We start from the raw sequence: 14,101 nt of genomic DNA, 5'->3' as shown, positions 1-14,101 counted from the left end.
ATGGAAAAGCTAACTGGTAAAGGCAAACATACAGTGAAGGTAGGAAATCATCTATACACAAATATGATATTCAAAACAGCAATGGTGAGAGAAGGAGAGTACAAATGCAGGATATTGGAAATGCATTTGAAATGAAAAGACCAGCAACTTAAAACAATCATATTGGACTTCCCTGGTGGCTCAGTGGTTGAGAGTCTGCCTGCTGATGCAGGGGACGCGGGTTCATGCCCCGGTCCAGGAAGATCCCACGTGCCATGGAGCAGCTGGGCCCATGAGCCATGGCTGCCGAGCCTGCGCATCCGGAGCCTGTGCTCTGCAATAGGAGAGGCTACAACAGTGAGAGGCCCGCATACCACCACCACCAAAAAAAAATCTTATCTCTATATAGATGGTTTTATCAAAACCTCATGGTAATGGCAAACTGAAACTCTACAGTAGATACACACACACACAAAGAAAAAGGAATCCAAATACAGCAGTAGAGATAACAATTAAATTATAAGAGAAGAGAACAAAATAGGAAGGGAAGAAAAAAGACCTACAAAACAAGTCCAAAACAATTAACAAAATGGCAATTAGAACATACATATCAATAATTATTTTAAATGGAAATAGATTAAATACACCAACCAAAAGACATAGACTAGCTTAACGGATACAAAAAATCCCCCATGTATATGGTGCCTACAAGAGACCCACTTGTGATCTAGGGAGTAATGGGAGGGAAAAGGGTATTCCATGCAAATGGAAATTGAAAGGAAACTGGAGTAGTAATACTAATGCCAGAAAAAATAGGCTTTAAAATAAAGACTGTTACAAGAGACAAAGTGGGACACTACAAAATCATCAAGTAATCAATGCAAGAGAAGTTATAATAATTGTAAATATTTATACACCCAACATAGGAGCCCCTCAATATATAAAGAAAATACTAACAGCCATAAAAGGAGAAATCGACAGTAACACTTTTATTAATGGACAGATCATATGGACAGAAGAACATCAATAAGGAAACAGACCTTAAATGACACATTAGACCAGATGGATTTAATAGATATTTATAGAGCAGTCCATCCAAAAGCATCAGAATACACATCCTTTGCAAGTGTACATGGAACATTCTCTAGGATTGATCACATCTTGGGTCACAAATCAAGCCTCAGTAAATTTGAGAAAATTGAAATCATATCAAGTATTTTTCCCAACTACATCAGTATGAAATTAGATATCAACTACAACAACAACAACAAAAAAAACTGCAAAGAACATAAACATGTGAAGACCAAACAATATGTTACTAAACAACCAATATATCACTGAAGAAATCAAAGAGGAAATCACAAAATACCTAGAGACAAATGAAAATGAAAGCAGACAAACTAAAACCTATAGGACACAGCAAAAGCAGTTCTAAGAAGGAAGTTTATAACAACACACTCTTACCTTAGGAAACAAGAAAAATCTCAAATCAATAACCTAACCCTACACCTAAAGCAACTAGAGGAAGAAGAACAAACAAAACCCAAAGTTAGTAGAAGGAAAGAAATCACAAACATCAGAGCAGAAATAAATGAAATACAAAGAAAACAATAGCAAAGATCAATGAAACTAAAAACCGGTTCTTTGGGAAGATAAGCATAATGGATAATCCTTTAGCCAGACTCATCAAGAAAAAAGAGGAGAGGATTCAAGTCGACAAAACTAGAAATGAAAAATGAGAAGTTAAAATGGACACCCCACATATACAAAGGATCATGAGAGACAACTACAAGTAACTATACACCAATACAATGGACAACCAAGAAGAAATGGACAAATTGTGAAAAAGGTACAACCTATCAGGTCTGAAACAGGAAGAAACAGAAAATATGAACAGACTAAATACAATTACTGAAATTGAAACTGTGATTAAAAATCTTCCCACAAACAAAAGTTCAGGACCAAATGGCTTCACATATGAATTCTATCAAACATTTAGAGAAGAGTTAACAACTACCCTACTGAGAGTCTTCCAAAAATTTGCAGAGGAAGGACCTCTCCCAAGCTCATTCTATGAGGTCACCATTAACCTGATACCTAAACCAAAGATATCATATAAAAAGAAAATTACAGGTCAATGTCTCTGACAAACATGACACAAAAATCCTTAACAAAATACTAGCAAACCGAATGCAACAGCACATTAAATGGATCATACACCATGATCAAGTGGGATTTATCCAGGTATGCAAGGATTTTTCAATATCCACAAATCAACCAGTGTGATACACCACATCAACAAATTGAGAAATAAAAATCATATGATCATTTCAACAGATGCAGAAAAAGCCTTTGACAAAATTCAACATGCATTATTAGTAAAAACTTTCCAGAAAGTGGGTATAGAGAAAATCTACCACAACATAATAAAGGCCATAAAGGTTTCTTGTAACACCATTCTCAAAGGTGAAAAACTGAAAGCATTTCCTTTAAGATCAGGATCAAGAAAAGGATGTCCACTCTCACCAGTCATATTCAACATAGTTTTGGATGTCCTGGCCATGGAAATCAGAGAAGAAAAAGAAATAAAAGGAGTCCAATTTGGGAAAGACATAAAATTCCACTGTTTGCAGGTGACATGATACTATACAAGAAAACTCTAAAGATGCTACCAAAAAACCATTAGAGCTCATCAACGAATTTGGTAAAGTTACAGGATAAAAACTTAATATACAGAAATGTCTTTTATTCTTATACACTAACAACCAAAGATTAGAAAGAGAAATTAAGGAAATATTCCCATTTACCATTGCATCAAAAGAATAAAATATCTAGGAATAAAACTACCTAAGGAGGCAAAGACCTATATTCAGAAAATATAAAATACTGATTAAAGAAATAAAAAAAAAGATGGAGAGATATTCCATGTTCTTGCATTGGAAAAATCAATATTGTAAAAATGACTATACTGCCCAAAGCAATCTTCTATGCAATCCTTATCACATTATCAATGGCATTTTTCACAGAATTAGAACAAAAAAAATCATTTTGTATAGAAACACAAAAGACCTCTAATAGTCAAAGCAATCCCAAGAAAGAAAAACAGAGCTAGAGGAATCAGGGTCCCTGACTTTAGACTATACTACAAAGCTACAGTCATCTAAACAGTATGGTACTGCCACAAAAACAGAAATATAGATCAATGGAACAGGGTAGAAAGTCCAGAGATAAACCTACGCACATATTGTCACCTAATCTATGACAAAGGAGGCAACAATATACAGTGGAGAAAAGATAGTTTCTTCAATAAGTGGTGCTGAGAAAACTGAACAGCTACATATAAAAGAATGAAATTAGAACACTCCATAACACCATACACTAAAATAAACTTAAAATGGGTGAAAGACCTAAATGTAAGGCCAGATACTTTGAAACTCTTAGAGAAAAACATAGGAAGAACACTCTTGGACAGAAATCATAGCAAGATATTTTTCAATCCACCTCCTAGAGTAATGAAAATAAAAACAAAAGTACAAATGGGACCTAATCAAACTTAAAATATTTTGCACAACAAAGGAAACAATAAACAAAATAAAAAGACAACATTCAGAATGCGAGAAAATATTTGCAAATGAAGAAACTGTTAAGGAATTAATCTCCAAAATATACAAACAGCTCGTGCAGCTCAATATCAAAAAAAAAATAAAAAAATAAAAATATGGGCAGAAGATTTAAATAGACGTTTCTCCAAAGAAGATATATAGATGGCCAAAAGGCACATGAAAAGATGCTCAACATCAGTAATCATTAGAGAAATGGGAATCAAAACTATAATGAGGTATCACCTCACACCAGTCAGAAAGTCCATCATTAAAAAAACCTACAAACATTAAATTATGGAGATGGTGTGAAGCAAAGGTAACCCTGGTACACTCTTGGTGGGAATGTAAATTGGTACAGCCACTATGGAGAACAGTACAGAGGTTTCTGAAAATGCTAAACAAGAGCTAGCATATGATCAAGGAATCTCACTCCTGGGCATATATCAAGAGAAAAAAATAAATCGAATAGATACATGCATGCCAATGTTCATTGCACCACTATTTAGAATAACCAGAACATGGAATCAAACTAAATTCCTATCAACAGAGGAATGGATTACTCAGCCATAAAATAAATGAAATAATGCCATTTGCAGCAACAACCTTTGTATATGTGGGGTGTCCATTTTAACTTCTCATTTTTCATTTCTAGTTTTGTTGACTTGAATCCTCTCCCCTTTTTTCTTGATGAGTCTGGCTAAAGGATTATCGATTATGCTTATCTTCCCAAAGAACCGGTTTTTAGTTTCATTGATCTTTGCTATTGTTTTCTCTGTATTTCATTTATTTCTGCTCTGATGTTTGTGATTTCTTTCCTTCTACTAACTTTGGGTTTTGTTTGTTCTTCTTCCTCTAGTTGCTTTAGGTGTAATGTTAGGTTGTTTATTTGAGATTTTTTTTTCTTGTTTCCTGAGGTAAGATTGTATTGCTATAAAGTTCCCTCTTAGAACTGTTTTGCTGTGTCCCATAGGTTTTGGATCATCGTGGTTTTGCTGTCATTTGTCTCTAGGTATTTTCTGATTTCCTCTTTGATTTCTTCAGTGATCCATTTGTTACTTAGTAACGTATTGGTTAGCCTCCATGTGTTTGTGTTTTCTCACAGTTTTTTTTTTTTTCCCCCTGTAGTTTATTTCTAATCTCATGGCATTGTGGTCAGAAAAGATGCTTGATATGATTTCAATTTTCTTAAATTTACCGAGGCTTGATTTGTGACCCAAGATGTGATGTATCCTGGAGAACGTTTCACTGCACTTGAGAAGTAAGTGTATTCTGTTGCTTTTGGATGGAATGTCCTATAAATATCAATTAAGTCTATCTGGTCTAATGTGTCTTTTAAGGCTTGCATTTCCTTATTAATTTTCTGTCTGGATGATCCGTCCATTGGTGTAAGGGGTGTGTGTGTGTGTTAAAATCACCCACTATTATTGTGTTACTCTCTATTTCCCCTTTTATGGCTGTTAGCATTTGTTATGTATTGAGGTGCTCCTATGTTGGGTGCATATATATTTATAATTGTTATAGATTCTTCTAGCATTGATCCCTTGATCATTATGTAGTGTCCTTCCTTTTCTCTGATAACAGTCTTTATTTTAATGTCTATTTTGTATGATATGAGTATTGCTTCTCCAGCTTTCTTTTGATTTCCATTTACATGGATTATCTTTTTCCATCCCCTCACTTTCAGTCTGCATGTGGCCCTAGTTCTGAAGTGGGTCTCTTGTAGACAGCATATATATGGGTCTTGTTTTTGTATCCATTCAGCCAGTCTATGTCTTTTGGTTGGAGCATTTAACCCATTTACATTTAAGGTCATTATCAATATATGTGTTCCTATTGCCATTTTCTTAATTGTTTTGGGTTTGTTTTTGTAGGTCTTTTTTCTTCCCTTCCTCTTTTGTTCTCTTCTCTTGTGTTTCCCACCTGGAAAAGTTCCTTTAGCATTTTTTGTAAAGCTGGTTTGGTGGTGCTGAATTCTCTTACATTTTGCTTGCCTGTAAAGCTTTTGATTTCTCCACAGAATCTGAATGAGAGCCTTGCTGGGTAGGGTTCTCTTGGTTGTAGTTTTATCCCTTTCATCACTTTAAATATATCATGCCACTCTCTTCTGACCTGCAGAGTTTCTGCTGAAAAATCAGCTGATAACCTTATGGGGATTCCCTTGTTTGTTATTTTTCCCCAGTTGCTTTAAATATTTTTCTTTGTATTTAAGATTTTTATTACTTTGATTAATATGTGTCTTGGCATGTTCCTCCTTGAGTTTATCCTGTATGGGACTCTCTGTACTTTCTGGACTTGGGTGACTATTTCCTTCCCATATTAGGGAAGTTTTTGACTATAATCTCTCAAATATTTTCTCAGGTCCTTTCTTTGTTTCTTCTTCTTCTGGGACCCCTATAATTTGAATGTTTGTGCATTTAATGTTGTCCCAGAGGTCTCTGAGACTGTCCTCATTTCTTTTCACTCTTTTTTCTTTATTCTGTGCTTCAGCAGAGATTTCCACCATCCTGTCTTCTAGGTCACTTATCCATTCTTCTGCTTCAGTTATTCTGCTGTTGATTCCTCCAGTGTATTTTTCATTTCAGTTATTGTATTGTTCATCTCTGTTTGTTTGTTCTTTAGTTCTTCTAGGTCTTTGTTAAACACTTCTTGTATCTTCTTGATCCATGACTCCATTCTTATTCTGAGATCTTGGATCATCTTTACTATAGTTACTCTGAGTTATTTTTCTGGTAGATTGCCTATCTCCTCTTTGTTTAGTTGTTCTTATAGGTTTTTATCTTGCTCCTTCATCTGCAACATATTTCTTTGTCTTCTCATTTTGTTGAACTTACCATGTTTGTGGTCTCCTTGCCACAGGCTGCACAATAATTGTTCCTCTTGCTTCTGCTGTCTGCTCTCTGGTAGCTGAGATTGGTCCAGAGGCTTGTGCCATTATCCTCTTGATAAGGGGTTTGACTGGTGTTGTGGTGATAAGAGCCTGCCCTGGAAATTGAGCAGGGCCTCCCCTTTGCTCTGTCAGGGGTGGGGTCTTCTTCCTAGTTGTTGGAGTAGAAATCCCCAGATCTGTTCCTTAGCTGTGTTCCTGATCTGTGGTGTGAGGTAGTAGGATTGGAGCACTCCCACTGGGAGAAATGCCACTGAGTATTCCTCCACTGCAGCTGTTCACCTGTGAATGTGCTCTGTTGTGTCATCTTTCACCTGTTGTGTGGGCTCACAAAGTACACTGTTGTTGGCACTGCTCTTGGTCCCACCTCAAGTATGAATATGCCAGCAATTGGCCCTGGTAACTCTCAGGCATTTTTATTTTATTTTATTTTTTTTTACCATGTCACCAGTGCAGGTCCTCTGAGTTCAGGTCCCAGGACTGCAGTAGTCATGCACATGAACCCACTGTGTGAGCTATGGAGGCAACTCAGACTCTGGCCTGGCCCAACCCCCACATGTGTATGCCCACAGAGCCCAGAGCTGCTAAAGCCAGTCCCATCTCAGCTGCAGGAGCACATGTTGTCCTTTCAGATATTTCACAGGCACTGAATTTAGGAAGGTGCCAGCAGAGATGTAACTCCATGGTTTGTGCAGCTGCGAGGAGAGATTTCAGCTCTTCTTCCTTAGTCACATGACCCCTGGTGCTCAGCTGTGGTTTCCACATCTACCCTCTGCCTTTGTCCTTCCTGCCAGAGTCTGCTCCAGATGTTGCAGGAGCACATGAGCCCATCATGCAGGAAGGAGCTGAGGCAGCATCCAGGGTGAGCAGTCCATCCAGGCGGGAGGATGCTGGCCTAGAGATTGAAACGTGTAACTCCTTCAGGAGGTGATTGGTGTCAGTGGGCCACCCAAGTGTGAGAGTGCTGGGGTAGAGTTTGCAGTATGCAAGCTCATCAGGTGGCTATCAGGGCAAGCATATTGCCCAGGTTTGGGTGGGGCAGAAGAGGCGATGTCAGGGGCACCCTAGCTGGCTCTGGTGGGAGTCCTCCCTAGTTCCTGTGGAGGCAGGGGCTGGTGCGTGAGGAGAGAGGCTGAAATGGTGGCCCAGCCCTTTGCATGTTACTCAACAATGGTGCTTTGCTTCTGTGGTGTGGTCTGGGCTTGCCCTCTGAGTATTCCTGGTTGTGGAGCTCCTCACTCCTATCCCCTCAGGCTGTCTCCTCACAGCCAACAGCTGTCCCCTCCCTGGGTCTGCTCTCCAAACTCCACATTCCAGCACCCAGACCCATGTGCACCAGCGGACACCTGCTTCAGGCTGGCTGCACATTGCTGTGGCATGGACCGTCTGTGTAGGTCTCATTCTGTCCTGACTGCCACAGACCAGTTTCTGGGCTCTCCTCTGAGCCCCTGAAGCTCCCCTTCTGTTGCAGCTGATCTCCCCATTGGTGTGGGGATTTCCCCAGTTGTTGAAACCTCTCCTCACCTTCAGGTCCCTGCCAGGGGCATAGGTCCCATCCTGCTTCCTCTCCTCTTCCTTTTCCCTTTTTCTTTCTTTCATCCTACCCAGTTCTGTGGGGATCTTTCTTGTCCTTTAGGTGTCAGAGTTCCTCTAATAATGTTCAACAGGTGCTCTGTGAGAATTCTTCCACTTGTAGATGTATTCTTGATTTGTTTGTGGGGAGAGATGGACTCCACATCCTTGTTCTCCTCTGACATCTTGGCAATTCTTTCCTGTTGCTTAAAGAAGAGGACTATATAATTCTAGAGAATAATAAATAAGCTCTAGTTTCCATGATTCTGATTGAAATAATATTATTTTTCTGCTTGATATAGAGTATTTGCATTGCTGGAATTTATTGAATAAGCATTAAGATCCAGAAATTTTTTATCTTCCATATCATTTTTGTTCCAAGATCCTGATTCAGATAAAGTAAAAAATGATGAGTTAAAAAATCTTTCACTGAAAGAATTCTCAGAGATATTAAACATCATGTTAGTTTTTACTGTTTTCTCACAGGAAAGCCTGAAGAGATAACAAAGTATGATGCTGTTGATTTCCATCAGGCATTCCTTTATTTCCATATACTTATGGTGGAGGAACCACACAAAAAAGAGATGTGTCCTTAAAGGAATTTGTATTAGTTTCTTCTTGTCTCAAAGTATATTTTTAACAGTGAGCACTAATTCAGAGCCTGTTTATTTTCTCCACCAAGTGAAATTATCTAATTAAGCCATCTCCTTAATAATGAGTAGTATTATTTTCCCCTCAAGGATCTGTATGAAGAACTCTGGACTTCCAAGTTCAGACGTTTCTTAATAAAGTCTCTTAGAAATGGTAGAAGTGAGATGTGATGGGAATAGCTCTTGCTTTTTTTTTTTTACCTGTGATTGAGACTAGTCATTTGCTCTGAGTATCTTTGTCTTCAATTCAGCTATGTGGAAGGCAACAGCAAGACTTTAAGTCCAAGCTACATTGTCCTATCCAATTTTACCATAGAGTTTTGGGATGCTTACTTTAATCACCCTTTTATTAATTGTGCATGTTTTCTTCATGATATAGAACCTGTAAGCAAGAAGTATTAAAAACACTCCAAACTCCAAGAGAATCATTAGATTTTTGTAAGTAGCTATTTCCTTTTGCTCAAATCCTAATATAAAATTCCTGAAGTTACCAGATTCTTGATAAGGTAAATCTTTTGGATTTTAAAAGAGGAAAGTCTTTCAGTGAGTGAAAACTATATTCAGATTCATAACCATTGAATATATACTGAGTTCCTGTTGTTATATAAAAGAGGTCCATATAATACTAGGGAATGAAGAAACCTAAAAGCCTATGCAGTGTTACCTGATCATCTCACAGATGGGAAGAAGATTTCATATATTTGATTGAAACTTCAGCCATGGGCAATCTCTTTGTGAACATGATGACAGATTAAATGTCCTCGCTATTGCATCAGTTAGCTATAAAAGAATAAAAAGAAACACCTGGATATCTAGCCAGGAAAGCCAAATTGTTGGAAAAACATTTTCCTTCTCACTGCCAACCTCATGCCAAAGCATGCAATCAACTGAAACATAAAATGGATGAAAACCTAGATCATGTTTAAATCTGAAATAAAGTATCATACAAATAACTCCTCTGTGAATCTATTCTTAGGTACAGATACTCTAATTTGCTTGAGAGGATGAAATATAAAATCTATGGCAGGCTTCAGAAATTAAGAAAAATAGTGGGAATATTCATGAAGTACCAATAGAAAGAAAGAAATATCACTTTTACTATTTAATTCTGTAAAACATGTCAGAAACAAAGGAATTCTGAAGGAAGAATAAAAAAGAAGTGATAAAGACAGGCAGTGGAGAGGGTTGTGATAATATAGATAATATTGAGAGTGGTAGTTGGTAAGGATAGTGTAGTGTTTTGTTGGGAATTAATATAGCAATTGTAGAATAAAGTGCTAACAGAGTCATTTATGGGATGGTAGTAAAAAGAGTTTAGTAGGAGGTGACTCAACCCTAGAATCTCTATTGGTACATATGAGCTTAGAACCCATCATGTTTCAAAATTAAAGCCTTATAAATATTATATTCAATCACTTCTGTAAACTAATTGCTATTGCCTTTGGACTATATCTTAGATAGAATCTTGTTATAGGGGTTGGTGCAAATGAAGGTGTCAAATTGCTGTATACAGTATGATATAAATTAATGATATAGAAGATGATCTGTACAATGTCTAGTTGAAGATTTGTTGTTTTATGGAAAGACTTAGCATTGCTCCACGTTTGAAATTGAGTTCCTTCCAGAAATTCTTGTTTCTCAAATAAGTAATGTGAAAAAGTATCAGTGCCACTTTGATAATGTATGAAGTGCCTGTTTCCATCCTTCAAATGGCACATAAAAATAAAAGTAAACAATGAATTATTTCTGACATGTTTGACTTAATTTTTGACACTTGGATTCAAATTACCAAAGGAAAAATATTTTAAACAAGTACTTAGCCTCCTTGTAGGGGAAATGGAAATATATTTGACTGCCATTGATGCTCTATTTCTTTGTACTATGTTCAACATAAACAAAAATCCAAAGTCACTCTGTTGTAAATACATATGGACATAAACCTCTAAAGCCCTTTATCTTCCCAATGTGTTTTTTTAAAAGGACAATAGTTAACATTTACTCTTGCGTATATGAGTTGTAACTGGGCTCTTTTTTTTCACTTAACTTTTAGAAAGAGTTTGTAATATAGATATTAAAATAATGCTAACATTACTTTTGAGGAGGCAGATTTAAAATAGCTTATCAAGATCATAGACTCAGGATTTGCTTTCTCTTCTATCTAAAAGTAAGATCCATATTCCTCTTTTGCACTCTTAATTAGTTTAAAAATAATGATGCACAGATGTAAAACTGGGAAAATTTTATAGTGTATACCTCAAACTCATTTGAACTATATCTCTATCTCATTTTTGTTTGTTAATGAGTTAATTAAGCATTTACTATGATCCTGCTTACCTTTTTATATAGTTAGGTTAATTTTGGATTCTTATGATTTATTCTGAGGTCATAGTCAACATATTTAACAATCATATAGGTGTACAAACAAATCTTTCAGAATGGAAGCCAGCTTCACACAGTCATTAAGGGTCTGTCATTATTTACAGGGTGAATGTGAGCCATGAATTTATGTTCTATTCATGGCTGTTAGACGATGGAGAGGCCAACGCATGGTGACTTATATTTCAAGAATGTCTGCATCCAGGTAAACCTTTTTTTCCCCCTCAATGTTAGTGAGTGTCTACTTTTTTTCACAAAAAGTATGAAGTGCTTGTAAGAAAAATTAATTAAATGAGATCAGTGAATGTGGCCCTTGATGGCAAGACTTTTCCACTTGAGGTCAGTGTTCCCATACATGATCTTGTTTTTCCTATCTCTCCTGAAATGATCTTACTTTTTAATTATAGTGTGTACTTTTCACAATGTAGAAGGCAGGTAGACGTAACTCTAGATTATATTGTGAAAGGAGGAAGAGAGTCTTAACATTTATGTAAATTTTGTGTATGCTTGCATCTTTGAATTGACTTTAAACATCACATTCCCTGTTTTCTTTATACCAGCAGGCATCATGAAGCTGATTTATTTTCTTAAGATTCTGCAAACCAGCCTTGTCTCCATCCTCACATGTTACTCCGATTACACTAAGACTCCAAGGAGGTTGCACATATTTGGTGATTGACAATAAGATGAAGTGGTATTACCAGTTAGAGAAACATGTGACAAAGAAGGAATAAGGAGATTGGAGATGCCAGAGAAATAAGCAAAGGGGAAATTGCAGAAGAGGGAACAGGTTAATAGAGGACAACACATATAACAAAATAGGCAATTGTGTTGTAGCAAAAAAAAGGCACTAAATTTGTTGCATGGGGTCCAAGTGTGGTCCTTTGTTTCTTTTTAGTCATGTGTCTTTGAGTAAGTAACTTACCACTGATTCTCCATTCCATCATCAGTAGAATGGAGATGACACTTAACTCACAGGGTTTTTATAAGGGTTGGATGAAATAACATGTAGGAAATATCAAACAGAGTTCTTAGTGCATAGTAACAACAAATTCTAGTTGAATGATATGGTCTCAGACACCCTCACTGGATTATTTCTTCCTAGTGTTAGATTTTATATGATTTCCAAGTGCAAACTTAATCACAAAACATAACCAGTGCTTTTGACTTTTGGGTTTTTTTTTTGGTCCCTGGTAAATGAAAACACTTAAGTTTTCTCTTCTACATGTTGTCAAAATAATTGACTAAATGCTTGAATACATTGTAGACATTCCCAATTTCTTTTCTTTTCAGGTTTGTTTTTATTTTGTTTTCTTTTTTTGTGTAAGTAAATGTCCTACTCCTTTATGAATAACAAGTTGTCTCTCTCTTTTGATGGAACTTATCATCTGGTTTTGTCACTCTGCTAAAAGCAGATGTTAAAGAGTATCCCAAATTCTAATGCCTTTTAAAAAAGATAAAATAAAATTCACTGGGCCTGAAATGCTCTTATGATATGTGTTTCCAAAGAGGTTAACATCAGTTTAAATTTATTAATTATATTCATGTTAAGAGAATCTGGAGACAAACTACTGCTTTTGACCTTCAAGTTAAACTGCTATGCCTTATTGATTGTGCAAAAATTGAATTAATTTGAAAGGCTCTTAGGTTGGTCTTTGAATTTTCTGATGGTTTCTGATTCTATAATTTAGGGCACAGCGGTTCTCAAAACTGGCTAGCTATCAGAATCACCTTAGTAGTTTCTTAAACTATTTTGCTAAAGATATGTTCCTGGTGATTTTTATCCATTGGGCTTAGGGGGAAACTCAGGCATATATATTTTTAATAAGTGATTTTTATACAGTTAGACTGGGATTAGCAATCAATAATGGATTTAAAAATCAAAGGGAGGGCCAAGGGAATAAAAATCAGGATAACAAGCCATTTTTTTTTTCACTTATAAATAACAGAAATTTATTTCTCATAGTTCTGGAGGCAGGAAGTCCAAGACTAGGGTACCAACATGAGGCCTTCTTCCATGTGAGGACACTCTTCCACATTTCCATCTTCTGGTTTTATTTTCACATGGCTGAAGGGAAAACCAATGAATTTTATTACCACAAATTTTTGTGTGCATTGGACCCTCGGGTACATTTATTGGACAGGAAAAAATAGTAGGTTTAAGATGACAAAATAAACCTGACAAGGCTAGAGATATATTCACAGCAATCCAAATCTCTTCCTATTTTATGAGAGTCATGTTCTACCAACTCTAAAGCAAAAATAAATAGATCTAGAACACTTTTCTAACCCTAACTACTCATACAATAAATTTACTTTTATTCCTTGATGTGCTTATGAGGCAAATACTTTACACTCTTGAAAGTTAAGAAAACTTGGGTTAATAAGATTGAAGAGTAAAGTGGTGATGGTCCCTTGTCCTCTCAGAAATATTGGATAATAGTCTCAATAAAACTAGGAGACACAGGGCTTCCCTGGTGGCACAGTGGTTGAGAGTCCGCCTGCCGATGCAGGGGACGCGGGTTTGTGCCCCGGTCCGGGAGGATCCCATATGCCGTGGAGCAGCTGGGCCCGTGAGCCATGGCAGCTAAGCCTGCGCGTCCGGAGACTGTGCTCCGTAACGGGAGAGACCACAACAGTGAGAGGCCCACATACCGCAAAAAAAAAAAAAAAAAAAAACGAAAAACCAAAAAATAAAAAAACTAGGAGACACCAGAAGAAATGCCTACAGTTGTGGCTTTCAACAAGCCTTGCACAGTTCTCTGTTATAAATGACTTATCCTGTGAGCTAAAATTAACAGCCCCTTCTTTGGAACAAAAGATACAAGCAGTGTAAACTGGCCCTGGAACATTTTTCTGAATACCATTGGCTAACAGAATAGCAGGGGAGGAAGTGCTGAATGAGGAAACATGCAGACATGCCATATCTGTGTGGGAAGTGGTCTGTAGTTGAGGCAAGGTGAAGGAGAAAAATTGCCTTCCATTGGCTGGGAAGAAGTAGAGGCTAAAATAGATCACACACATAATATACAACCCTG

Source organism: Globicephala melas, chromosome 20, assembly GCF_963455315.2.
Source record: "Globicephala melas chromosome 20, mGloMel1.2, whole genome shotgun sequence".
NCBI lineage: Eukaryota > Metazoa > Chordata > Mammalia > Artiodactyla > Delphinidae > Globicephala > Globicephala melas.
This window is presented reverse-complemented; position numbering follows the sequence as displayed.